Source organism: Haliotis asinina, chromosome 14 (genome assembly GCF_037392515.1).
Source record: "Haliotis asinina isolate JCU_RB_2024 chromosome 14, JCU_Hal_asi_v2, whole genome shotgun sequence".
Taxonomy (NCBI): Eukaryota; Metazoa; Mollusca; class Gastropoda; order Lepetellida; family Haliotidae; genus Haliotis; species Haliotis asinina.
In genome coordinates, this window is record NC_090293.1 from 31,399,060 (window position 1) to 31,424,676 (window position 25,617).

Genomic DNA, 25,617 nt, shown 5'->3' on the forward strand with positions numbered 1-25,617 from the left:
TTCGCCTTACATTGAAATGAAGAATGATTTAGACTTTTAGTCATCTAATAACATGCCACTCCAACAAGTTATCCATACAATTTGTCCTATCTAATAACAAGGCGCACTCTCGCATATATGACATTTACTTAGTATTTTATATACATTGACAGCAATGTTGTTTACCTTGCATGTAGGAAATACGCACTCACTTACTATACACATGCACATAGGTATATTTACAAAATGTCTATTGATGAATCAGTAAAACAATGACACACAACATAAAGTCTACACAGAACAGTACAACAATGACAGACAAGATAAGAATGAGTCTACACATTGTCGAAAGTAAGGATGTACACAAATATATACTTATGATGTGCAAGTGTTAATTGTATATAAGAACTGTGTGGACGTCCTTTACAGTGACAGTGTTTGGGCTTAGTTTTCTTGCGAAAAAAGAGGCAAAGTGAAATTCCGGCTGAACTGAATGAAACGTGAGGAGGAGTTGATAAATACCGAGAAAAAAATATGCGAAAAATGTACTTCCCAGAGGGGGAATCGAACCCCGGCCGTGGCGGTGAGAGCGCCAAATCCTAACCACTAGACCACCTGGGACCTTGCAATCTCAGGGATGGAGCAAGGTATTGCTTCAAGTAGGAACATGTTGCCACAACGTGATATTTCCTAGATGACACTTACCCATGCACGCTTCCTTCTGTCTCTCTTTTCTTACTTCCAATATAGTTTCAATCGTAAATGAATTAATTGTAGAGGAAGGCTTGGGTGCAGTTCACCCTTGGAATGAATAATAGCTGTGGCTTCCACATTGCCATGAGACACTCATGTTGCATGTGCCAAATTAAGCAAGGAACCCGCCGAGTCTACTCTTGTCCAGGGCAGAGAAGGCATGGATTTTATTCGGAGGATTTCATTTTGTAGTATGACACGTACAGCAATTGATGCTGAAATATTCTTCAATATTGGTGAGTCTCAAATATGCCTTTTCACTTATTTATGGGACAATCGGAGTGCCGAGATGCTTTTCTGTGTTTATAGCGAAGTGAAGTATGTGAACAGTACACCTTTTCTCCAATGGAACTAGATAGCAAAGTAGTATTTAGGTGTGTTGTTACGTATGTTGTAGAGTGATGGCATTACACACACAATGTAGAGCAATTAAGGCGTTGTGGCTGACTCCAGCCAAATTATTCCCAAATCTTAAAATGGAAAAAAGTTACTTCCCAGACGGGGAATCGAACCCCGGCCGTGGCGGTGAGAGCGCCAAATCCTAACCACTAGACCACCTGGGACACTGATGGTATATCTGGACATAAGATTGACATGTCTCTTCGAAAATCAGGGCAAGGTCACATCCATAAATGGAACAGAACTGCCCCTTTGAAACAACGACAGTGAAGAGTATATGTCTCTTCGCCTTACATTGAAATGAAGAATGATTTAGACTTTTAGTCATCTAATAACATGCCACTCCAACAAGTTATCCATACAATTTGTCCTATCTAATAACAAGGCGCACTCTCGCATATATGACATTTACTTAGTATTTTATATACATTGACAGCAATGTTGTTTACCTTGCATGTGGGAAATACGCACTCACTTACTATACACATGCACATAGGTATATTTACAAAATGTCTATTGATGAATCAGTAAAACAATGACACACAACATAAAGTCTACACAGAACAGTACAACAATGACAGACAAGATAAGAATGAGTCTACACATTGTCGAAAGTAAGGATGTACACAAATATATACTTATGATGTGCAAGTGTTAATTGTATATAAGAACTGTGTGGACGTCCTTTACAGTGACAGTGTTTGGGCTTAGTTTTCTTGCGAAAAAAGAGGCAAAGTGAAATTCCGGCTGAACTGAATGAAACGTGAGGAGGAGTTGATAAATACCGAGAAAAAAATATGCGAAAAATGTACTTCCCAGATGGGGAATCGAACCCCGGCCGTGGCGGTGAGAGCGCCAAATCCTAACCACTAGACCACCTGGGACCTTGCAATCTCAGGGATGGAGCAAGGTATTGCTTCAAGTAGGAACATGTTGCCACAACGTGATATTTCCTAGATGACACTTACCCATGCACGCTTCCTTCTGTCTCTCTTTTCTTACTTCCAATATAGTTTCAATCGTAAATGAATTAATTGTAGAGGAAGGCTTGGGTGCAGTTCACCCTTGGAATGAATAATAGCTGTGGCTTCCACATTGCCATGAGACACTCATGTTGCATGTGCCAAATTAAGCAAGGAACCCGCCGAGTCTACTCTTGTCCAGAGCAGAGAAGGCATGGATTTTATTCGGAGGATTTTATTTTGTAGTATGACACGTACAGCAATTGATGCTGAAATATTCTTCAATATTGGTGAGTCTCAAATATGCCTTTTCACTTATTTATGGGACAATCGGAGTGCCGAGATGCTTTTTTGTGTTTATAGCGAAGTGAAGTATGTGAACAGTACACCTTTTCTCCAATGGAACTAGATAGCAAAGTAGTATTTAGGTGTGTTGTTACGTATGTTGTAGAGTGATGGCATTACACACACAATGTAGAGCAATTAAGGCGTTGTGGCTGACTCCAGCCAAATTATTCCCAAATCTTAAAATGGAAAAAAGTTACTTCCCAGACGGGGAATCGAACCCCGGCCGTGGCGGTGAGAGCGCCAAATCCTAACCACTAGACCACCTGGGACACTGATGGTATATCTGGACATAAGATTGACATGTCTCTTCGAAAATCAGGGCAAGGTCACATCCATAAATGGAACAGAACTACCCCTTTGAAACAACGACAGTGAAGAGTATATGTCTCTTCGCCTTACATTGAAATGAAGAATGATTTAGACTTTTAGTCATCTAATAACATGCCACTCCAACAAGTTATCCATACAATTTGTCCTATCTAATAACAAGGCGCACTCTCGCATATATGACATTTACTTAGTATTTTATATACATTGACAGCAATGTTGTTTACCTTGCATGTAGGAAATACGCACTCACTTACTATACACATGCACATAGGTATATTTACAAAATGTCCATTGATGAATCAGTAAAACAATGACACACAACATAAAGTCTACACAGAACAGTACAACAATGACAGACAAGATAAGAATGAGTCTACACATTGTCGAAAGTAAGGATGTACACGTACACAAATATATACTTATGATGTGCAAGTGTTAATTGTATATAAGAACTGTGTGGACGTCCTTTACAGTGACAGTGTTTGGGCTTAGTTTTCTTGCGAAAAAAGAGGCAAAGTGAAATTCCGGCTGAACTGAATGAAACGTGAGGAGGAGTTGATAAATACCGAGAAACAAATATGCGAAAAATGTACTTCCCAGACGGGGAATCGAATCCCGGCCGTGGCGGTGAGAGCGCCAAATCCTAACCACTAGACCACCTGGGACCTTGCAATCTTAGGGATGGAGCAAGGTATTGGTTCAAGTAGGAACATGTTGCCACAACGTGATATTTCCTAGATGACACTTACCCATGCACGCTTCCTTCTGTCTCTCTTTTCTTACTTCCAATATAGTTTCAATCGTAAATGAATTAATTGTAGAGGAAGGCTTGGGTGCAGTTCACCCTTGGAATGAATAATAGCTGTGGCTTCCACATTGCCATGAGACACTCATGTTGCATGTGCCAAATTAAGCAAGGAACCCGCCGAGTCTACTCTTGTCCAGAGCAGAGAAGGCATGGATTTTATTCGGAGGATTTCATTTTGTAGTATGACACGTACAGCAATTGATGCTGAAATATTCTTCAATATTGGTGAGTCTCAAATATGCCTTTTCACTTATTTATGGGACAATCGGAGTGCCGAGATGCTTTTTTGTGTTTATAGCGAAGTGAAGTATGTGAACAGTACACCTTTTCTCCAATGGAACTAGATAGCAAAGTAGTATTTAGGTGTGTTGTTACGTATGTTGTAGAGTGATGGCATTACACACACAATGTAGAGCAATTAAGGCGTTGTGGCTGACTCCAGCCAAATTATTCCCAAATCTTAAAATGGAAAAAAGTTACTTCCCAGACGGGGAATCGAACCCCGGCCGTGGCGGTGAGAGCGCCAAATCCTAACCACTAGACCACCTGGGACACTGATGGTATATCTGGACATAAGATTGACATGTCTCTTCGAAAATCAGGGCAAGGTCACATCCATAAATGGAACAGAACTGCCCCTTTGAAACAACGACAGTGAAGAGTATATGTCTCTTCGCCTTACATTGAAATGAAGAATGATTTAGACTTTTAGTCATCTAATAACATGCCACTCCAACAAGTTATCCATACAATTTGTCCTATCTAATAACAAGGCGCACTCTCGCATATATGACATTTACTTAGTATTTTATATACATTGACAGCAATGTTGTTTACCTTGCATGTAGGAAATACGCACTCACTTACTATACACATGCACATAGGTATATTTACAAAATGTCTATTGATGAATCAGTAAAACAATGACACACAACATAAAGTCTACACAGAACAGTACAACAATGACAGACAAGATAAGAATGAGTCTACACATTGTCGAAAGTAAGGATGTACACAAATATATACTTATGATGTGCAAGTGTTAATTGTATATAAGAACTGTGTGGACGTCCTTTACAGTGACAGTGTTTGGGCTTAGTTTTCTTGCGAAAAAAGAGGCAAAGTGAAATTCCGGCTGAACTGAATGAAACGTGAGGAGGAGTTGATAAATACCGAGAAAAAAATATGCGAAAAATGTACTTCCCAGAGGGGGAATCGAACCCCGGCCGTGGCGGTGAGAGCGCCAAATCCTAACCACTAGACCACCTGGGACCTTGCAATCTCAGGGATGGAGCAAGGTATTGCTTCAAGTAGGAACATGTTGCCACAACGTGATATTTCCTAGATGACACTTACCCATGCACGCTTCCTTCTGTCTCTCTTTTCTTACTTCCAATATAGTTTCAATCGTAAATGAATTAATTGTAGAGGAAGGCTTGGGTGCAGTTCACCCTTGGAATGAATAATAGCTGTGGCTTCCACATTGCCATGAGACACTCATGTTGCATGTGCCAAATTAAGCAAGGAACCCGCCGAGTCTACTCTTGTCCAGGGCAGAGAAGGCATGGATTTTATTCGGAGGATTTCATTTTGTAGTATGACACGTACAGCAATTGATGCTGAAATATTCTTCAATATTGGTGAGTCTCAAATATGCCTTTTCACTTATTTATGGGACAATCGGAGTGCCGAGATGCTTTTCTGTGTTTATAGCGAAGTGAAGTATGTGAACAGTACACCTTTTCTCCAATGGAACTAGATAGCAAAGTAGTATTTAGGTGTGTTGTTACGTATGTTGTAGAGTGATGGCATTACACACACAATGTAGAGCAATTAAGGCGTTGTGGCTGACTCCAGCCAAATTATTCCCAAATCTTAAAATGGAAAAAAGTTACTTCCCAGACGGGGAATCGAACCCCGGCCGTGGCGGTGAGAGCGCCAAATCCTAACCACTAGACCACCTGGGACACTGATGGTATATCTGGACATAAGATTGACATGTCTCTTCGAAAATCAGGGCAAGGTCACATCCATAAATGGAACAGAACTGCCCCTTTGAAACAACGACAGTGAAGAGTATATGTCTCTTCGCCTTACATTGAAATGAAGAATGATTTAGACTTTTAGTCATCTAATAACATGCCACTCCAACAAGTTATCCATACAATTTGTCCTATCTAATAACAAGGCGCACTCTCGCATATATGACATTTACTTAGTATTTTATATACATTGACAGCAATGTTGTTTACCTTGCATGTAGGAAATACGCACTCACTTACAATACACATGCACATAGGTATATTTACAAAATGTCTATTGATGAATCAGTAAAACAATGACACACAACATAAAGTCTACACAGAACAGTACAACAATGACAGACAAGATAAGAATGAGTCTACACATTGTCGAAAGTAAGGATGTACACAAATATATACTTATGATGTGCAAGTGTTAATTGTATATAAGAACTGTGTGGACGTCCTTTACAGTGACAGTGTTTGGGCTTAGTTTTCTTGCGAAAAAAGAGGCAAAGTGAAATTCCGGCTGAACTGAATGAAACGTGAGGAGGAGTTGATAAATACCGAGAAAAAAATATGCGAAAAATGTACTTCCCAGAGGGGGAATCGAACCCCGGCCGTGGCGGTGAGAGCGCCAAATCCTAACCACTAGACCACCTGGGACCTTGCAATCTCAGGGATGGAGCAAGGTATTGCTTCAAGTAGGAACATGTTGCCACAACGTGATATTTCCTAGATGACACTTACCCATGCACGCTTCCTTCTGTCTCTCTTTTCTTACTTCCAATATAGTTTCAATCGTAAATGAATTAATTGTAGAGGAAGGCTTGGGTGCAGTTCACCCTTGGAATGAATAATAGCTGTGGCTTCCACATTGCCATGAGACACTCATGTTGCATGTGCCAAATTAAGCAAGGAACCCGCCGAGTCTACTCTTGTCCAGAGCAGAGAAGGCATGGATTTTATTCGGAGGATTTCATTTTGTAGTATGACACGTACAGCAATTGATGCTGAAATATTCTTCAATATTGGTGAGTCTCAAATATGCCTTTTCACTTATTTATGGGACAATCGGAGTGCCGAGATGCTTTTTTGTGTTTATAGCGAAGTGAAGTATGTGAACAGTACACCTTTTCTCCAATGGAACTAGATAGCAAAGTAGTATTTAGGTGTGTTGTTACGTATGTTGTAGAGTGATGGCATTACACACACAATGTAGAGCAATTAAGGCGTTGTGGCTGACTCCAGCCAAATTATTCCCAAATCTTAAAATGGAAAAAAGTTACTTCCCAGACGGGGAATCGAACCCCGGCCGTGGCGGTGAGAGCGCCAAATCCTAACCACTAGACCACCTGGGACACTGATGGTATATCTGGACATAAGATTGACATGTCTCTTCGAAAATCAGGGCAAGGTCACATCCATAAATGGAACAGAACTGCCCCTTTGAAACAACGACAGTGAAGAGTATATGTCTCTTCGCCTTACATTGAAATGAAGAATGATTTAGACTTTTAGTCATCTAATAACATGCCACTCCAACAAGTTATCCATACAATTTGTCCTATCTAATAACAAGGCGCACTCTCGCATATATGACATTTACTTAGTATTTTATATACATTGACAGCAATGTTGTTTACCTTGCATGTAGGAAATACGCACTCACTTACTATACACATGCACATAGGTATATTTACAAAATGTCTATTGATGAATCAGTAAAACAATGACACACAACATAAAGTCTACACAGAACAGTACAACAATGACAGACAAGATAAGAATGAGTCTACACATTGTCGAAAGTAAGGATGTACACGTACACAAATATATACTTATGATGTGCAAGTGTTAATTGTATATAAGAACTGTGTGGACGTCCTTTACAGTGACAGTGTTTGGGCTTAGTTTTCTTGCGAAAAAAGAGGCAAAGTGAAATTCCGGCTGAACTGAATGAAACGTGAGGAGGAGTTGATAAATACCGAGAAAAAAATATGCGAAAAATGTACTTCCCAGACGGGGAATCGACTCCCGGCCGTGGCGGTGAGAGCGCCAAATCCTAACCACTAGACCACCTGGGACCTTGCAATCTTAGGGATGGAGCAAGGTATTGGTTCAAGTAGGAACATGTTGCCACAACGTGATATTTCCTAGATGACACTTTCCCATGCACGCTTCCTTCTGTCTCTCTTTTCTTACTTCCAATATAGTTTCAATCGTAAATGAATTAATTGTAGAGGAAGGCTTGGGTGCAGTTCACCCTTGGAATGAATAATAGCTGTGGCTTCCACATTGCCATGAGACACTCATGTTGCATGTGCCAAATTAAGCAAGGAACCCGCCGAGTCTACTCTTGTCCAGAGCAGAGAAGGCATGGATTTTATTCGGAGGATTTCATTTTGTAGTATGACACGTACAGCAATTGATGCTGAAATATTCTTCAATATTGGTGAGTCTCAAATATGCCTTTTCACTTATTTATGGGACAATCGGAGTGCCGAGATGCTTTTTTGTGTTTATAGCGAAGTGAAGTATGTGAACAGTACACCTTTTCTCCAATGGAACTAGATAGCAAAGTAGTATTTAGGTGTGTTGTTACGTATGTTGTAGAGTGATGGCATTACACACACAATGTAGAGCAATTAAGGCGTTGTGGCTGACTCCAGCCAAATTATTCCCAAATCTTAAAATGGAAAAAAGTTACTTCCCAGACGGGGAATCGAACCCCGGCCGTGGCGGTGAGAGCGCCAAATCCTAACCACTAGACCACCTGGGACACTGATGGTATATCTGGACATAAGATTGACATGTCTCTTCGAAAATCAGGGCAAGGTCACATCCATAAATGGAACAGAACTGCCCCTTTGAAACAACGACAGTGAAGAGTATATGTCTCTTCGCCTTACATTGAAATGAAGAATGATTTAGACTTTTAGTCATCTAATAACATGCCACTCCAACAAGTTATCCATACAATTTGTCCTATCTAATAACAAGGCGCACTCTCGCATATATGACATTTACTTAGTATTTTATATACATTGACAGCAATGTTGTTTACCTTGCATGTAGGAAATACGCACTCACTTACTATACACATGCACATAGGTATATTTACAAAATGTCTATTGATGAATCAGTAAAACAATGACACACAACATAAAGTCTACACAGAACAGTACAACAATGACAGACAAGATAAGAATGAGTCTACACATTGTCGAAAGTAAGGATGTACACAAATATATACTTATGATGTGCAAGTGTTAATTGTATATAAGAACTGTGTGGACGTCCTTTACAGTGACAGTGTTTGGGCTTAGTTTTCTTGCGAAAAAAGAGGCAAAGTGAAATTCCGGCTGAACTGAATGAAACGTGAGGAGGAGTTGATAAATACCGAGAAAAAAATATGCGAAAAATGTACTTCCCAGACGGGGAATCGAATCCCGGCCGTGGCGGTGAGAGCGCCAAATCCTAACCACTAGACCACCTGGGACCTTGCAATCTCAGGGATGGAGCAAGGTATTGGTTCAAGTAGGAACATGTTGCCACAACGTGATATTTCCTAGATGACACTTACCCATGCACGCTTCCTTCTGTCTCTCTTTTCTTACTTCCAATATAGTTTCAATCGTAAATGAATTAATTGTAGAGGAAGGCTTGGGTGCAGTTCACCCTTGGAATGAATAATAGCTGTGGCTTCCACATTGCCATGAGACACTCATGTTGCATGTGCCAAATTAAGCAAGGAACCCGCCGAGTCTACTCTTGTCCAGAGCAGAGAAGGCATGGATTTTATTCGGAGGATTTCATTTTGTAGTATGACACGTACAGCAATTGATGCTGAAATATTCTTCAATATTGGTGAGTCTCAAATATGCCTCTTCACTTATTTATGGGACAATCGGAGTGCCGAGATGCTTTTTTGTGTTTATAGCGAAGTGAAGTATGTGAACAGTACACCTTTTCTCCAATGGAACTAGATAGCAAAGTAGTATTTAGGTGTGTTGTTACGTATGTTGTAGAGTGATGGCATTACACACACAATGTAGAGCAATTAAGGCGTTGTGGCTGACTCCAGCCAAATTATTCCCAAATCTTAAAATGGAAAAAAGTTACTTCCCAGACGGGGAATCGAACCCCGGCCGTGGCGGTGAGAGCGCCAAATCCTAACCACTAGACCACCTGGGACACTGATGGTATATCTGGACATAAGATTGACATGTCTCTTCGAAAATCAGGGCAAGGTCACATCCATAAATGGAACAGAACTGCCCCTTTGAAACAACGACAGTGAAGAGTATATGTCTCTTCGCCTTACATTGAAATGAAGAATGATTTAGACTTTTAGTCATCTAATAACATGCCACTCCAACAAGTTATCCATACAATTTGTCCTATCTAATAACAAGGCGCACTCTCGCATATATGACATTTACTTAGTATTTTATATACATTGACAGCAATGTTGTTTACCTTGCATGTAGGAAATACGCACTCACTTACTATACACATGCACATAGGTATATTTACAAAATGTCCATTGATAAATCAGTAAAACAATGACACACAACATAAAGTCTACACAGAACAGTACAACAATGACAGACAAGATAAGAATGAGTCTACACATTGTCGAAAGTAAGGATGTACACGTACACAAATATATACTTATGATGTGCAAGTGTTAATTGTATATAAGAACTGTGTGGACGTCCTTTACAGTGACAGTGTTTGGGCTTAGTTTTCTTGCGAAAAAAGAGGCAAAGTGAAATTCCGGCTGAACTGAATGAAACGTGAGGAGGAGTTGATAAATACCGAGAAAAAAATATGCGAAAAATGTACTTCCCAGACGGGGAATCGAATCCCGGCCGTGGCGGTGAGAGCGCCAAATCCTAACCACTAGACCACCTGGGACCTTGCAATCTTAGGGATGGAGCAAGGTATTGGTTCAAGTAGGAACATGTTGCCACAACGTGATATTTCCTAGATGACACTTACCCATGCACGCTTCCTTCTGTCTCTCTTTTCTTACTTCCAATATAGTTTCAATCGTAAATGAATTAATTGTAGAGGAAGGCTTGGGTGCAGTTCACCCTTGGAATGAATAATAGCTGTGGCTTCCACATTGCCATGAGACACTCATGTTGCATGTGCCAAATTAAGCAAGGAACCCGCCGAGTCTACTCTTGTCCAGAGCAGAGAAGGCATGGATTTTATTCGGAGGATTTCATTTTGTAGTATGACACGTACAGCAATTGATGCTGAAATATTCTTCAATATTGGTGAGTCTCAAATATGCCTTTTCACTTATTTATGGGACAATCGGAGTGCCGAGATGCTTTTTTGTGTTTATAGCGAAGTGAAGTATGTGAACAGTACACCTTTTCTCCAATGGAACTAGATAGCAAAGTAGTATTTAGGTGTGTTGTTACGTATGTTGTAGAGTGATGGCATTACACACACAATGTAGAGCAATTAAGGCGTTGTGGCTGACTCCAGCCAAATTATTCCCAAATCTTAAAATGGAAAAAAGTTACTTCCCACACGGGGAATCGAACCCCGGCCGTGGCGGTGAGAGCGCCAAATCCTAACCACTAGACCACCTGGGACACTGATGGTATATCTGGACATAAGATTGACATGTCTCTTCGAAAATCAGGGCAAGGTCACATCCATAAATGGAACAGAACTGCCCCTTTGAAACAACGACAGTGAAGAGTATATGTCTCTTCGCCTTACATTGAAATGAAGAATGATTTAGACTTTTAGTCATCTAATAACATGCCACTCCAACAAGTTATCCATACAATTTGTCCTAATAACAAGGCGCTCTCTCGCATATATGACATTTACTTAGTATTTTATATACATTGACAGCAATGTTGTTTACCTTGCATGTGGGAAATACGCACTCACTTACTATACACATGCACATAGGTATATTTACAAAATGTCCATTGATAAATCAGTAAAACAATGACACACAACATAAAGTCTACACAGAACAGTACAACAATGACAGACAAGATAAGAATGAGTCTACACATTGTCGAAAGTAAGGATGTACACAAATATATACTTATGATGTGCAAGTGTTAATTGTATATAAGAACTGTGTGGACGTCCTTTACAGTGACAGTGTTTGGGCTTAGTTTTCTTGCGAAAAAAGAGGCAAAGTGAAATTCCGGCTGAACTGAATGAAACGTGAGGAGGAGTTGATAAATACCGAGAAAAAAATATGCGAAAAATGTACTTCCCAGAGGGGGAATCGAACCCCGGCCGTGGCGGTGAGAGCGCCAAATCCTAACCACTAGACCACCTGGAACCTTGCAATCTCAGGGATGGAGCAAGGTATTGGTTCAAGTAGGAACATGTTGCCACAACGTGATATTTCCTAGATGACACTTACCCATGCACGCTTCCTTCTGTCTCTCTTTTCTTACTTCCAATATAGTTTCAATCGTAAATGAATTAATTGTAGAGGAAGGCTTGGGTGCAGTTCACCCTTGGAATGAATAATAGCTGTGGCTTCCACATTGCCATGAGACACTCATGTTGCATGTGCCAAATTAAGCAAGGAACCCGCCGAGTCTACTCTTGTCCAGGGCAGAGAAGGCATGGATTTTATTCGGAGGATTTCATTTTGTAGTATGACACGTACAGCAATTGATGCTGAAATATTCTTCAATATTGGTGAGTCTCAAATATGCCTCTTCACTTATTTATGGGACAATCGGAGTGCCGAGATGCTTTTTTGTGTTTATAGCGAAGTGAAGTATGTGAACAGTACACCTTTTCTCCAATGGAACTAGATAGCAAAGTAGTATTTAGGTGTGTTGTTACGTATGTTGTAGAGTGATGGCATTACACACACAATGTAGAGCAATTAAGGCGTTGTGGCTGACTCCAGCCAAATTATTCCCAAATCTTAAAATGGAAAAAAGTTACTTCCCAGACGGGGAATCGAACCCCGGCCGTGGCGGTGAGAGCGCCAAATCCTAACCACTAGACCACCTGGGACACTGATGGTATATCTGGACATAAGATTGACATGTCTCTTCGAAAATCAGGGCAAGGTCACATCCATAAATGGAACAGAACTGCCCCTTTGAAACAACGACAGTGAAGAGTATATGTCTCTTCGCCTTACATTGAAATGAAGAATGATTTAGACTTTTAGTCATCTAATAACATGCCACTCCAACAAGTTATCCATACAATTTGTCCTATCTAATAACAAGGCGCACTCTCGCATATATGACATTTACTTAGTATTTTATATACATTGACAGCAATGTTGTTTACCTTGCATGTGGGAAATACGCACTCACTTACTATACACATGCACATAGGTATATTTACAAAATGTCCATTGATAAATCAGTAAAACAATGACACACAACATAAAGTCTACACAGAACAGTACAACAATGACAGACAAGATAAGAATGAGTCTACACATTGTCGAAAGTAAGGATGTACACAAATATATACTTATGATGTGCAAGTGTTAATTGTATATAAGAACTGTGTGGACGTCCTTTACAGTGACAGTGTTTGGGCTTAGTTTTCTTGCGAAAAAAGAGGCAAAGTGAAATTCCGGCTGAACTGAATGAAACGTGAGGAGGAGTTGATAAATACCGAGAAAAAAATATGCGAAAAATGTACTTCCCAGAGGGGGAATCGAACCCCGGCCGTGGCGGTGAGAGCGCCAAATCCTAACCACTAGACCACCTGGGACACTGATGGTATATCTGGACATAAGATTGACATGTCTCTTCGAAAATCAGGGCAAGGTCACATCCATAAATGGAACAGAACTGCCCCTTTGAAACAACGACAGTGAAGAGTATATGTCTCTTCGCCTTACATTGAAATGAAGAATGATTTAGACTTTTAGTCATCTAATAACATGCCACTCCAACAAGTTATCCATACAATTTGTCCTATCTAATAACAAGGCGCACTCTCGCATATATGACATTTACTTAGTATTTTATATACATTGACAGCAATGTTGTTTACCTTGCATGTGGGAAATACGCACTCACTTACTATACACATGCACATAGGTATATTTACAAAATGTCCATTGATAAATCAGTAAAACAATGACACACAACATAAAGTCTACACAGAACAGTACAACAATGACAGACAAGATAAGAATGAGTCTACACATTGTCGAAAGTAAGGATGTACACAAATATATACTTATGATGTGCAAGTGTTAATTGTATATAAGAACTGTGTGGACGTCCTTTACAGTGACAGTGTTTGGGCTTAGTTTTCTTGCGAAAAAAGAGGCAAAGTGAAATTCCGGCTGAACTGAATGAAACGTGAGGAGGAGTTGATAAATACCGAGAAAAAAATATGCGAAAAATGTACTTCCCAGAGGGGGAATCGAACCCCGGCCGTGGCGGTGAGAGCGCCAAATCCTAACCACTAGACCACCTGGGACCTTGCAATCTCAGGGATGGAGCAAGGTATTGGTTCAAGTAGGAACATGTTGCCACAACGTGATATTTCCTAGATGACACTTACCCATGCACGCTTCCTTCTGTCTCTCTTTTCTTACTTCCAATATAGTTTCAATCGTAAATGAATTAATTGTAGAGGAAGGCTTGGGTGCAGTTCACCCTTGGAATGAATAATAGCTGTGGCTTCCACATTGCCATGAGACACTCATGTTGCATGTGCCAAATTAAGCAAGGAACCCGCCGAGTCTACTCTTGTCCAGAGCAGAGAAGGCATGGATTTTATTCGGAGGATTTCATTTTGTAGTATGACACGTACAGCAATTGATGCTGAAATATTCTTCAATATTGGTGAGTCTCAAATATGCCTCTTCACTTATTTATGGGACAATCGGAGTGCCGAGATGCTTTTTTGTGTTTATAGCGAAGTGAAGTATGTGAACAGTACACCTTTTCTCCAATGGAACTAGATAGCAAAGTAGTATTTAGGTGTGTTGTTACGTATGTTGTAGAGTGATGGCATTACACACACAATGTAGAGCAATTAAGGCGTTGTGGCTGACTCCAGCCAAATTATTCCCAAATCTTAAAATGGAAAAAAGTTACTTCCCAGACGGGGAATCGAACCCCGGCCGTGGCGGTGAGAGCGCCAAATCCTAACCACTAGACCACCTGGGACACTGATGGTATATCTGGACATAAGATTGACATGTCTCTTCGAAAATCAGGGCAAGGTCACATCCATAAATGGAACAGAACTGCCCCTTTGAAACAACGACAGTGAAGAGTATATGTCTCTTCGCCTTACATTGAAATGAAGAATGATTTAGACTTTTAGTCATCTAATAACATGCCACTCCAACAAGTTATCCATACAATTTGTCCTATCTAATAACAAGGCGCACTCTCGCATATATGACATTTACTTAGTATTTTATATACATTGACAGCAATGTTGTTTACCTTGCATGTAGGAAATACGCACTCACTTACTATACACATGCACATAGGTATATTTACAAAATGTCTATTGATGAATCAGTAAAACAATGACACACAACATAAAGTCTACACAGAACAGTACAACAATGACAGACAAGATAAGAATGAGTCTACACATTGTCGAAAGTAAGGATGTACACAAATATATACTTATGATGTGCAAGTGTTAATTGTATATAAGAACTGTGTGGACGTCCTTTACAGTGACAGTGTTTGGGCTTAGTTTTCTTGCGAAAAAAGAGGCAAAGTGAAATTCCGGCTGAACTAAATGAAACGTGAGGAGGAGTTGATAAATACCGAGAAAAAAATATGCGAAAAATGTACTTCCCAGACGGGGAATCGAATCCCGGCCGTGGCGGTGAGAGCGCCAAATCCTAACCACTAGACCACCTGGGACCTTGCAATCTTAGGGATGGAGCAAGGTATTGGTTCAAGTAGGAACATGTTGCCACAACGTGATATTTCCTAGATGACACTTACCCATGCACGCTTCCTTCTGTCTCTCTTTTCTTACTTCCAATATAGTTTCAATCGTAAATGAATTAATTGTAGAGGAAGGCTTGGGTGCAGTTCACCCTTGGAATGAATAATAGCTGTGGCTTCCACATTGCCATGAGACACTCATGTTGCATGTGCCAAATTAAGCAAGGAACCCGCCGAGTCTACTCTTGTCCAGAGCAGAGAAGGCATGGATTTTATTCGGAGGATTTCATTTTGTAGTATGACACGTACAGCAATTGATGCTGAAATATTCTTCAATATTGGTGAGTCTCAAATATGCCTTTTCACTTATTTATGGGACAATCGGAGTGCCGAGATGCTTTTTTGTGTTTATAGCGAAGTGAAGTATGTGAACAGTACACCTTTTCTCCAATGGAACTAGATAGCAAAGTAGTATTTAGGTGTGTTGTTACGTATGTTGTAGAGTGATGGCATTACACACACAATGTAGAGCAAATAAGGCGTTGTGGCTGACTCCAGCCAAATTATTCCCAAATCTTAAAATGGAAAAAAGTTACTTCCCAGACGGGGAATCGAACCCCGGCCGTGGCGGTGAGAGCGCCAAATCCTAACCACTAGACCACCTGGGACACTGATGGTATATCTGGACATAAGATTGACATGTCTCTTCGAAAATCAGGGCAAGGTCACATCCATAAATGGAACAGAACTGCCCCTTTGAAACAACGACAGTGAAGAGTATATGTCTCTTCGCCTTACATTGAAATGAAGAATGATTTAGACTTTTAGTCATCTAATAACATGCCACTCCAACAAGTTATCCATACAATTTGTCCTATCTAATAACAAGGCGCACTCTCGCATATATGACATTTACTTAGTATTTTATATACATTGACAGCAATGTTGTTTACCTTGCATGTGGGAAATACGCACTCACTTACTATACACATGCACATAGGTATATTTACAAAATGTCCATTGATAAATCAGTAAAACAATGACACACAACATAAAGTCTACACAGAACAGTACAACAATGACAGACAAGATAAGAATGAGTCTACACATTGTCGAAAGTAAGGATGTACACGTACACAAATATATACTTATGATGTGCAAGTGTTAATTGTATATAAGAACTGTGTGGACGTCCTTTACAGTGACAGTGTTTGGGCTTAGTTTTCTTGCGAAAAAAGAGGCAAAGTGAAATTCCGGCTGAACTAAATGAAACGTGAGGAGGAGTTGATAAATACCGAGAAAAAAATATGCGAAAAATGTACTTCCCAGACGGGGAATCGAATCCCGGCCGTGGCGGTGAGAGCGCCAAATCCTAACCACTAGACCACCTGGGACCTTGCAATCTTAGGGATGGAGCAAGGTATTGGTTCAAGTAGGAACATGTTGCCACAACGTGATATTTCCTAGATGACACTTACCCATGCACGCTTCCTTCTGTCTCTCTTTTCTTACTTCCAATATAGTTTCAATCGTAAATGAATTAATTGTAGAGGAAGGCTTGGGTGCAGTTCACCCTTGGAATGAATAATAGCTGTGGCTTCCACATTGCCATGAGACACTCATGTTGCATGTGCCAAATTAAGCAAGGAACCCGCCGAGTCTACTCTTGTCCAGAGCAGAGAAGGCATGGATTTTATTCGGAGGATTTCATTTTGTAGTATGACACGTACAGCAATTGATGCTGAAATATTCTTCAATATTGGTGAGTCTCAAATATGCCTCTTCACTTATTTATGGGACAATCGGAGTGCCGAGATGCTTTTTTGTGTTTATAGCGAAGTGAAGTATGTGAACAGTACACCTTTTCTCCAATGGAACTAGATAGCAAAGTAGTATTTAGGTGTGTTGTTACGTATGTTGTAGAGTGATGGCATTACACACACAATGTAGAGCAATTAAGGCGTTGTGGCTGACTCCAGCCAAATTATTCCCAAATCTTAAAATGGAAAAAAGTTACTTCCCAGACGGGGAATCGAACCCCGGCCGTGGCGGTGAGAGCGCCAAATCCTAACCACTAGACCACCTGGGACACTGATGGTATATCTGGACATAAGATTGACATGTCTCTTCGAAAATCAGGGCAAGGTCACATCCATAAATGGAACAGAACTGCCCCTTTGAAACAACGACAGTGAAGAGTATATGTCTCTTCGCCTTACATTGAAATGAAGAATGATTTAGACTTTTAGTCATCTAATAACATGCCACTCCAACAAGTTATCCATACAATTTGTCCTATCTAATAACAAGGCGCACTCTCGCATATATGACATTTACTTAGTATTTTATATACATTGACAGCAATGTTGTTTACCTTGCATGTAGGAAATACGCACTCACTTACTATACACATGCACATAGGTATATTTACAAAATGTCCATTGATAAATCAGTAAAACAATGACACACAACATAAAGTCTACACAGAACAGTACAACAATGACAGACAAGATAAGAATGAGTCTACACATTGTCGAAAGTAAGGATGTACACGTACACAAATATATACTTATGATGTGCAAGTGTTAATTGTATATAAGAACTGTGTGGACGTCCTTTACAGTGACAGTGTTTGGGCTTAGTTTTCTTGCGAAAAAAGAGGCAAAGTGAAATTCCGGCTGAACTGAATGAAACGTGAGGAGGAGTTGATAAATACCGAGAAAAAAATATGCGAAAAATGTACTTCCCAGACGGGGAATCGAATCCCGGCCGTGGCGGTGAGAGCGCCAAATCCTAACCACTAGACCACCTGGGACCTTGCAATCTTAGGGATGGAGCAAGGTATTGGTTCAAGTAGGAACATGTTGCCACAACGTGATATTTCCTAGATGACACTTACCCATGCACGCTTCCTTCTGTCTCTCTTTTCTTACTTCCAATATAGTTTCAATCGTAAATGAATTAATTGTAGAGGAAGGCTTGGGTGCAGTTCACCCTTGGAATGAATAATAGCTGTGGCTTCCACATTGCCATGAGACACTCATGTTGCATGTGCCAAATTAAGCAAGGAACCCGCCGAGTCTACTCTTGTCCAGAGCAGAGAAGGCATGGATTTTATTCGGAGGATTTCATTTTGTAGTATGACACGTACAGCAATTGATGCTGAAATATTCTTCAATATTGGTGAGTCTCAAATATGCCTTTTCACTTATTTATGGGACAATCGGAGTGCCGAGATGCTTTTTTGTGTTTATAGCGAAGTGAAGTATGTGAACAGTACACCTTTTCTCCAATGGAACTAGATAGCAAAGTAGTATTTAGGTGTGTTGTTACGTATGTTGTAGAGTGATGGCATTACACACACAATGTAGAGCAATTAAGGCGTTGTGGCTGACTCCAGCCAAATTATTCCCAAATCTTAAAATGGAAAAAAGTTACTTCCCAGACGGGGAATCGAACCCCGGCCGTGGCGGTGAGAGCGCCAAATCCTAACCACTAGACCACCTGGGACACTGATGGTATATCTGGACATAAGATTGACATGTCTCTTCGAAAATCAGGGCAAGGTCACATCCATAAATGGAACAGAACTGCCCCTTTGAAACAACGACAGTGAAGAGTATATGTCTCTTCGCCTTACATTGAAATGAAGAATGATTTAGACTTTTAGTCATCTAATAACATGCCACTCCAACAAGTTATCCATACAATTTGTCCTATCTAATAACAAGGCGCACTCTCGCATATATGACATTTACTTAGTATTTTATATACATTGACAGCAATGTTGTTTACCTTGCATGTAGGAAATACGCACTCACTTACTATACACATGCACATAGGTATATTTACAAAATGTCTATTGATGAATCAGTAAAACAATGACACACAACATAAAGTCTACACAGAACAGTACAACAATGACAGACAAGATAAGAATGAGTCTACACATTGTCGAAAGTAAGGATGTACACAAATATATACTTATGATGTGCAAGTGTTAATTGTATATAAGAACTGTGTGGACGTCCTTTACAGTGACAGTGTTTGGGCTTAGTTTTCTTGCGAAAAAAGAGGCAAAGTGAAATTCCGGCTGAACTAAATGAAACGTGAGGAGGAGTTGATAAATACCGAGAAAAAAATATGCGAAAAATGTACTTCCCAGACGGGGAATCGAACCCCGCCCGTGGCGGTGAGAGCGCCAAATCCTAACCACTAGACCACCTGGGACCTTGCAATCTTAGGGATGGAGCAAGGTATTGGTTCAAGTAGGAACATGTTGCCACAACGTGATATTTCCTAGATGACACTTACCCATGCACGCTTCCTTCTGTCTCTCTTTTCTTACTTCCAATATAGTTTCAATCGTAAATGAATTAATTGTAGAGGAAGGCTTGGGTGCAGTTCACCCTTGGAATGAATAATAGCTGTGGCTTCCACATTGCCATGAGACACTCATGTTGCATGTGCCAAATTAAGCAAGGAACCCGCCGAGTCTACTCTTGTCCAGAGCAGAGAAGGCATGGATTTTATTCGGAGGATTTCATTTTGTAGTATGACGCGTACAGCAATTGATGCTGAAATATTCTTCAATATTGGTGAGTCTCAAATATGCCTTTTCACTTATTTATGGGACAATCGGAGTGCCGAGATGCTTTTTTGTGTTTATAGCGAAGTGAAGTATGTGAACAGTACACCTTTTCTCCAATGGAACTAGATAGCAAAGTAGTATTTAGGTGTGTTGTTACGTATGTTGTAGAGTGATGGCATTACACACACAATGTAGAGCAATTAAGGCGTTGTGGCTGACTCCAGCCAAATTATTCCCAAATCTTAAAATGGAAAAAAGTTACTTCCCACACGGGGAATCGAACCCCGCCCGTGGCGGTGAGAGCGCCAAATCCTAACCACTAGACCACCTGGGACACTGATGGTATATCTGGACATAAGATTGACATGTCTCTTCGAAAATCAGGGCAAGGTCACATCCATAAATGGAACAGAACTGCCCCTTTGAAACAACGACAGTGAAGAGTATATGTCTCTTCGCCTTACATTGAAATGAAGAATGATTTAGACTTTTAGTCATCTAATAACATGCCACTCCAACAAGTTATCCATACAATTTGTCCTATCTAATAACAAGGCGCACTCTCGCATATATGACATTTACTTAGTATTTTATATACATTGACAGCAATGTTGTTTACCTTGCATGTAGGAAATACGCACTCACTTACTATACACATGCACATAGGTATATTTACAAAATGTCTATTGATGAATCAGTAAAACAATGACACACAACATAAAGTCTACACAGAACAGTACAACAATGACAGACAAGATAAGAATGAGTCTACACATTGTCGAAAGTAAGGATGTACACAAATATATACTTATGATGTGCAAGTGTTAATTGTATATAAGAACTGTGTGGACGTCCTTTACAGTGACAGTGTTTGGGCTTAGTTTTCTTGCGAAAAAAGAGGCAAAGTGAAATTCCGGCTGAACTAAATGAAACGTGAGGAGGAGTTGATAAATACCGAGAAAAAAATATGCGAAAAATGTACTTCCCAGACGGGGAATCGAACCCCGCCCGTGGCGGTGAGAGCGCCAAATCCTAACCACTAGACCACCTGGAACCTTGCAATCTTAGGGATGGAGCAAGGTATTGGTTCAAGTAGGGAACATGTTGCCACAACGTGATATTTCCTAGATGACACTTACCCATGCACGCTTCCTTCTGTCTCTCTTTTCTTACTTCCAATATAGTTTCAATCGTAAATGAATTAATTGTAGAGGAAGGCTTGGGTGCAGTTCACCCTTGGAATGAATAATAGCTGTGGCCTCCACATTGCCATGAGACACTCATGTTGCATGTGCCAAATTAAGCAAGGAACCCGCCGAGTCTACTCTTGTCCAGGGCAGAGAAGGCATGGATTTTATTCGGAGGATTTCATTTTGTAGTATGACACGTACAGCAATTGATGCTGAAATATTCTTCAATATTGGTGAGTCTCAAATATGCCTCTTCACTTATTTATGGGACAATCGGAGTGCCGAGATGCTTTTTTGTGTTTATAGCGAAGTGAAGTATGTGAACAGTACACCTTTTCTCCAATGGAACTAGATAGCAAAGTAGTATTTAGGTGTGTTGTTACGTATGTTGTAGAGTGAGGGCAATACACACAATGTAGAGCAATTAAGGCGTTGTGGCTGACTCCAGCCAAATTATTCCCAAATCTTAAAATGGAAAAAAGTTACTTCCCAGACGGGGAATCGAACCCCGGCCGTGGCGGTGAGAGCGCCAAATCCTAACCACTAGACCACCTGGGACACTGATGGTATATCTGGACATAAGATTGACATGTCTCTTCGAAAATCAGGGCAAGGTCACATCCATAAATGGAACAGAACTGCCCCTTTGAAACAACGACAGTGAAGAGTATATGTCTCTTCGCCTTACATTGAAATGAAGAATGATTTAGACTTTTAGTCATCTAATAACATGCCACTCCAACAAGTTATCCATACAATTTGTCCTATCTAATAACAAGGCGCACTCTCGCATATATGACATTTACTTAGTATTTTATATACATTGACAGCAATGTTGTTTACCTTGCATGTAGGAAATACGCACTCACTTACTATACACATGCACATAGGTATATTTACAAAATGTCCATTGATAAATCAGTAAAACAATGACACACAACATAAAGTCTACACAGAACAGTACAACAATGACAGACAAGACAAGAATGAGTCTACACATTGTCGAAGGTAAGGATGTACACAAATATATACTTATGATGTGCAAGTGTTAATTGTATATAAGAACTGTGTGGACGTCCTTTACAGTGACAGTGTTTGGGCTTAGTTTTCTTGCGAAAAAAGAGGCAAAGTGAAATTCCGGCTGAACTGAATGAAACGTGAGGAGGAGTTGATAAATACCGAGAAAAAAATATGCGAAAAATGTACTTCCCAGACGGGGAATCGAACCCCGGCCGTGGCGGTGAGAGCGCCAAATCCTAACCACTAGACCACCTGGGACCTTGCAATGTTAGGGATGGAGCAAGGTATTGGTTCAAGTAGGAACATGTTGCCACAACGTGATATTTCCTAGATGACACTTACCCATGCACGCTTCCTTCTGTCTCTCTTTTCTTACTTCCAATATAGTTTCAATCGTAAATGAATTAATTGTAGAGGAAGGCTTGGGTGCAGTTCACCCTTGGAATGAATAATAGCTGTGGCTTCCACATTGCCATGAGACACTCATGTTGCATGTGCCAAATTAAGCAAGGAACCCGCCGAGTCTACTCTTGTCCAGGGCAGAGAAGGCATGGATTTTATTCGGAGGATTTCATTTTGTAGTATGACACGTACAGCAATTGATGCTGAAATATTCTTCAATATTGGTGAGTCTCAAATATGCCTTTTCACTTATTTATGGGACAATCGGAGTGCCGAGATGCTTTTTTGTGTTTATAGCGAAGTGAAGTATGTGAACAGTACACCTTTTCTCCAATGGAACTAGATAGCAAAGTAGTATTTAGGTGTGTTGTTACGTATGTTGTAGAGTGATGGCATTACACACACAATGTAGAGCAATTAAGGCGTTGTGGCTGACTCCAGCCAAATTATTCCCAAATCTTAAAATGGAAAAAAGTTACTTCCCAGACGGGGAATCGAACCCCGGCCGTGGCGGTGAGAGCGCCAAATCCTAACCACTAGACCACCTGGGACACTGATGGTATATCTGGACATAAGATTGACATGTCTCTTCGAAAATCAGGGCAAGGTCACATCCATAAATGGAACAGAACTGCCCCTTTGAAACAACGACAGTGAAGAGTATATGTCTCTTCGCCTTACATTGAAATGAAGAATGATTTAGACTTTTAGTCATCTAATAACATGCCACTCCAACAAGTTATCCATACAATTTGTCCTATCTAATAACAAGGCGCACTCTCGCATATATGACATTTACTTAGTATTTTATATACATTGACAGCAATGTTGTTTACCTTGCATGTAGGAAATACGCACTCACTTACTATACACATGCACATAGGTATATTTACAAAATGTCTATTGATGAATCAGTAAAACAATGACACACAACATAAAGTCTACACAGAACAGTACAACAATGACAGACAAGATAAGAATGAGTCTACACATTGTCGAAAGTAAGGATGTACACAAATATATACTTATGATGTGCAAGTGTTAATTGTATATAAGAACTGTGTGGACGTCCTTTACAGTGACAGTGTTTGGGCTTAGTTTTCTTGCGAAAAAAGAGGCAAAGTGAAATTCCGGCTGAACTGAATGAAACGTGAGGAGGAGTTGATAAATACCGAGAAAAAAATATGCGAAAAATGTACTTCCCAGACGGGGAATCGAACCCCGGCCGTGGCGGTGAGAGCGCCAAATCCTAACCACTAGACCACCTGGGACCTTGCAATGTTAGGGATGGAGCAAGGTATTGGTTCAAGTAGGAACATGTTGCCACAACGTGATATTTCCTAGATGACACTTACCCATGCACGCTTCCTTCTGTCTCTCTTTTCTTACTTCCAATATAGTTTCAATCGTAAATGAATTAATTGTAGAGGAAGGCTTGGGTGCAGTTCACCCTTGGAATGAATAATAGCTGTGGCTTCCACATTGCCATGAGACACTCATGTTGCATGTGCCAAATTAAGCAAGGAACCCGCCGAGTCTACTCTTGTCCAGGGCAGAGAAGGCATGGATTTTATTCGGAGGATTTCATTTTGTAGTATGACACGTACAGCAATTGATGCTGAAATATTCTTCAATATTGGTGAGTCTCAAATATGCCTTTTCACTTATTTATGGGACAATCGGAGTGCCGAGATGCTTTTTTGTGTTTATAGCGAAGTGAAGTATGTGAACAGTACACCTTTTCTCCAATGGAACTAGATAGCAAAGTAGTATTTAGGTGTGTTGTTACGTATGTTGTAGAGTGATGGCATTACACACACAATGTAGAGCAATTAAGGCGTTGTGGCTGACTCCAGCCAAATTATTCCCAAATCTTAAAATGGAAAAAAGTTACTTCCCACACGGGGAATCGAACCCCGGCCGTGGCGGTGAGAGCGCCAAATCCTAACCACTAGACCACCTGGGACACTGATGGTATATCTGGACATAAGATTGACATGTCTCTTCGAAAATCAGGGCAAGGTCACATCCATAAATGGAACAGAACTGCCCCTTTGAAACAACGACAGTGAAGAGTATATGTCTCTTCGCCTTACATTGAAATGAAGAATGATTTAGACTTTTAGTCATCTAATAACATGCCACTCCAACAAGTTATCCATACAATTTGTCCTATCTAATAACAAGGCGCACTCTCGCATATATGACATTTACTTAGTATTTTATATACATTGACAGCAATGTTGTTTACCTTGCATGTAGGAAATACGCACTCACTTACTATACACATGCACATAGGTATATTTACAAAATGTCTATTGATGAATCAGTAAAACAATGACACACAACATAAAGTCTACACAGAACAGTACAACAATGACAGACAAGATAAGAATGAGTCTACACATTGTCGAAAGTAAGGATGTACACAAATATATACAACACGTCACAATTTAATTCTGGACTCACAAAAGTCCAGAAACTCTCAGCACTGTGGCCACTCTCGCACAAGCGATTTCGCAAAATTAAACAGGCAGCTGTCATGTATGTGTGCTAAGGATGAAAAAATGAAAAAAAATTTTTTCGAAAACTCAAAATTTAAACTCGCTCGCCCATGGGCACGCCCATGGGCGAACAGTGGCCAATGGGTAGGCCCATGGGCAGGCCCATGGGCGAAAGTGTTTAATTTCATCCAGAATAAATGTTTTGGAGGTTGTAAATGAATGAAAAAATGTTAATAAGTATCATGACACAAATTTTAGCTTGTTGTGACTTGACTCTGCTAACTGACAGCGATTTTAAAAAATCTCGCCCATGGGTGAAAAACATATTGGCCCATGGACGAGAATACATGTCATTAATTTTATTGAAACTACATGTTTTTTTCCAGGCTTTGCAGTTTT

General features: G+C 40.3%; 34 non-coding genes across 34 annotated transcripts; all 34 read right to left on the minus strand.

Annotated features, from left to right (window-relative positions):
* Positions 1 to 528: 528 nt before the first annotated feature.
* On the minus strand, positions 529 to 600 carry Trnae-cuc (transfer RNA glutamic acid (anticodon CUC)). The gene has a single exon. It is a non-coding gene; the product is annotated as a tRNA-Glu (tRNA).
* Positions 601 to 1,223: 623 nt separating this feature from the next.
* On the minus strand, positions 1,224 to 1,295 carry Trnae-cuc (transfer RNA glutamic acid (anticodon CUC)). The gene has a single exon. It is a non-coding gene; the product is annotated as a tRNA-Glu (tRNA).
* Positions 1,296 to 1,943: 648 nt separating this feature from the next.
* Trnae-cuc (transfer RNA glutamic acid (anticodon CUC)) lies at positions 1,944 to 2,015 on the minus strand. Its single transcript has one exon. It is a non-coding gene; the product is annotated as a tRNA-Glu (tRNA).
* Positions 2,016 to 2,638: 623 nt separating this feature from the next.
* On the minus strand, positions 2,639 to 2,710 carry Trnae-cuc (transfer RNA glutamic acid (anticodon CUC)). The gene has a single exon. It is a non-coding gene; the product is annotated as a tRNA-Glu (tRNA).
* Positions 2,711 to 3,364: 654 nt separating this feature from the next.
* Trnae-cuc (transfer RNA glutamic acid (anticodon CUC)) lies at positions 3,365 to 3,436 on the minus strand. The gene has a single exon. It is a non-coding gene; the product is annotated as a tRNA-Glu (tRNA).
* A 623-nt stretch (positions 3,437 to 4,059) lies between these two features.
* Trnae-cuc (transfer RNA glutamic acid (anticodon CUC)) lies at positions 4,060 to 4,131 on the minus strand. The gene has a single exon. It is a non-coding gene; the product is annotated as a tRNA-Glu (tRNA).
* A 648-nt stretch (positions 4,132 to 4,779) lies between these two features.
* On the minus strand, positions 4,780 to 4,851 carry Trnae-cuc (transfer RNA glutamic acid (anticodon CUC)). Its single transcript has one exon. It is a non-coding gene; the product is annotated as a tRNA-Glu (tRNA).
* Positions 4,852 to 5,474: 623 nt separating this feature from the next.
* Trnae-cuc (transfer RNA glutamic acid (anticodon CUC)) lies at positions 5,475 to 5,546 on the minus strand. The gene has a single exon. It is a non-coding gene; the product is annotated as a tRNA-Glu (tRNA).
* Positions 5,547 to 6,194: 648 nt separating this feature from the next.
* Trnae-cuc (transfer RNA glutamic acid (anticodon CUC)) lies at positions 6,195 to 6,266 on the minus strand. The gene has a single exon. It is a non-coding gene; the product is annotated as a tRNA-Glu (tRNA).
* A 623-nt stretch (positions 6,267 to 6,889) lies between these two features.
* On the minus strand, positions 6,890 to 6,961 carry Trnae-cuc (transfer RNA glutamic acid (anticodon CUC)). The gene has a single exon. It is a non-coding gene; the product is annotated as a tRNA-Glu (tRNA).
* Positions 6,962 to 8,310: 1,349 nt separating this feature from the next.
* On the minus strand, positions 8,311 to 8,382 carry Trnae-cuc (transfer RNA glutamic acid (anticodon CUC)). The gene has a single exon. It is a non-coding gene; the product is annotated as a tRNA-Glu (tRNA).
* A 648-nt stretch (positions 8,383 to 9,030) lies between these two features.
* Positions 9,031 to 9,102, minus strand: Trnae-cuc (transfer RNA glutamic acid (anticodon CUC)). The gene has a single exon. It is a non-coding gene; the product is annotated as a tRNA-Glu (tRNA).
* A 623-nt stretch (positions 9,103 to 9,725) lies between these two features.
* Positions 9,726 to 9,797, minus strand: Trnae-cuc (transfer RNA glutamic acid (anticodon CUC)). The gene has a single exon. It is a non-coding gene; the product is annotated as a tRNA-Glu (tRNA).
* Positions 9,798 to 10,451: 654 nt separating this feature from the next.
* Trnae-cuc (transfer RNA glutamic acid (anticodon CUC)) lies at positions 10,452 to 10,523 on the minus strand. Its single transcript has one exon. It is a non-coding gene; the product is annotated as a tRNA-Glu (tRNA).
* A 623-nt stretch (positions 10,524 to 11,146) lies between these two features.
* Trnae-cuc (transfer RNA glutamic acid (anticodon CUC)) lies at positions 11,147 to 11,218 on the minus strand. Its single transcript has one exon. It is a non-coding gene; the product is annotated as a tRNA-Glu (tRNA).
* A 644-nt stretch (positions 11,219 to 11,862) lies between these two features.
* Positions 11,863 to 11,934, minus strand: Trnae-cuc (transfer RNA glutamic acid (anticodon CUC)). The gene has a single exon. It is a non-coding gene; the product is annotated as a tRNA-Glu (tRNA).
* A 623-nt stretch (positions 11,935 to 12,557) lies between these two features.
* Positions 12,558 to 12,629, minus strand: Trnae-cuc (transfer RNA glutamic acid (anticodon CUC)). The gene has a single exon. It is a non-coding gene; the product is annotated as a tRNA-Glu (tRNA).
* A 648-nt stretch (positions 12,630 to 13,277) lies between these two features.
* Positions 13,278 to 13,349, minus strand: Trnae-cuc (transfer RNA glutamic acid (anticodon CUC)). Its single transcript has one exon. It is a non-coding gene; the product is annotated as a tRNA-Glu (tRNA).
* Positions 13,350 to 13,997: 648 nt separating this feature from the next.
* Trnae-cuc (transfer RNA glutamic acid (anticodon CUC)) lies at positions 13,998 to 14,069 on the minus strand. The gene has a single exon. It is a non-coding gene; the product is annotated as a tRNA-Glu (tRNA).
* A 623-nt stretch (positions 14,070 to 14,692) lies between these two features.
* Positions 14,693 to 14,764, minus strand: Trnae-cuc (transfer RNA glutamic acid (anticodon CUC)). The gene has a single exon. It is a non-coding gene; the product is annotated as a tRNA-Glu (tRNA).
* Positions 14,765 to 15,412: 648 nt separating this feature from the next.
* Trnae-cuc (transfer RNA glutamic acid (anticodon CUC)) lies at positions 15,413 to 15,484 on the minus strand. Its single transcript has one exon. It is a non-coding gene; the product is annotated as a tRNA-Glu (tRNA).
* Positions 15,485 to 16,107: 623 nt separating this feature from the next.
* Positions 16,108 to 16,179, minus strand: Trnae-cuc (transfer RNA glutamic acid (anticodon CUC)). Its single transcript has one exon. It is a non-coding gene; the product is annotated as a tRNA-Glu (tRNA).
* Positions 16,180 to 16,833: 654 nt separating this feature from the next.
* Positions 16,834 to 16,905, minus strand: Trnae-cuc (transfer RNA glutamic acid (anticodon CUC)). The gene has a single exon. It is a non-coding gene; the product is annotated as a tRNA-Glu (tRNA).
* A 623-nt stretch (positions 16,906 to 17,528) lies between these two features.
* Positions 17,529 to 17,600, minus strand: Trnae-cuc (transfer RNA glutamic acid (anticodon CUC)). Its single transcript has one exon. It is a non-coding gene; the product is annotated as a tRNA-Glu (tRNA).
* A 654-nt stretch (positions 17,601 to 18,254) lies between these two features.
* Trnae-cuc (transfer RNA glutamic acid (anticodon CUC)) lies at positions 18,255 to 18,326 on the minus strand. The gene has a single exon. It is a non-coding gene; the product is annotated as a tRNA-Glu (tRNA).
* A 623-nt stretch (positions 18,327 to 18,949) lies between these two features.
* On the minus strand, positions 18,950 to 19,021 carry Trnae-cuc (transfer RNA glutamic acid (anticodon CUC)). The gene has a single exon. It is a non-coding gene; the product is annotated as a tRNA-Glu (tRNA).
* Positions 19,022 to 19,669: 648 nt separating this feature from the next.
* Trnae-cuc (transfer RNA glutamic acid (anticodon CUC)) lies at positions 19,670 to 19,741 on the minus strand. The gene has a single exon. It is a non-coding gene; the product is annotated as a tRNA-Glu (tRNA).
* A 623-nt stretch (positions 19,742 to 20,364) lies between these two features.
* Trnae-cuc (transfer RNA glutamic acid (anticodon CUC)) lies at positions 20,365 to 20,436 on the minus strand. Its single transcript has one exon. It is a non-coding gene; the product is annotated as a tRNA-Glu (tRNA).
* A 648-nt stretch (positions 20,437 to 21,084) lies between these two features.
* On the minus strand, positions 21,085 to 21,156 carry Trnae-cuc (transfer RNA glutamic acid (anticodon CUC)). Its single transcript has one exon. It is a non-coding gene; the product is annotated as a tRNA-Glu (tRNA).
* Positions 21,157 to 21,778: 622 nt separating this feature from the next.
* On the minus strand, positions 21,779 to 21,850 carry Trnae-cuc (transfer RNA glutamic acid (anticodon CUC)). The gene has a single exon. It is a non-coding gene; the product is annotated as a tRNA-Glu (tRNA).
* A 648-nt stretch (positions 21,851 to 22,498) lies between these two features.
* On the minus strand, positions 22,499 to 22,570 carry Trnae-cuc (transfer RNA glutamic acid (anticodon CUC)). Its single transcript has one exon. It is a non-coding gene; the product is annotated as a tRNA-Glu (tRNA).
* Positions 22,571 to 23,193: 623 nt separating this feature from the next.
* Trnae-cuc (transfer RNA glutamic acid (anticodon CUC)) lies at positions 23,194 to 23,265 on the minus strand. The gene has a single exon. It is a non-coding gene; the product is annotated as a tRNA-Glu (tRNA).
* A 648-nt stretch (positions 23,266 to 23,913) lies between these two features.
* Positions 23,914 to 23,985, minus strand: Trnae-cuc (transfer RNA glutamic acid (anticodon CUC)). The gene has a single exon. It is a non-coding gene; the product is annotated as a tRNA-Glu (tRNA).
* Positions 23,986 to 24,608: 623 nt separating this feature from the next.
* Positions 24,609 to 24,680, minus strand: Trnae-cuc (transfer RNA glutamic acid (anticodon CUC)). Its single transcript has one exon. It is a non-coding gene; the product is annotated as a tRNA-Glu (tRNA).
* Positions 24,681 to 25,617: the final 937 nt, after the last annotated feature.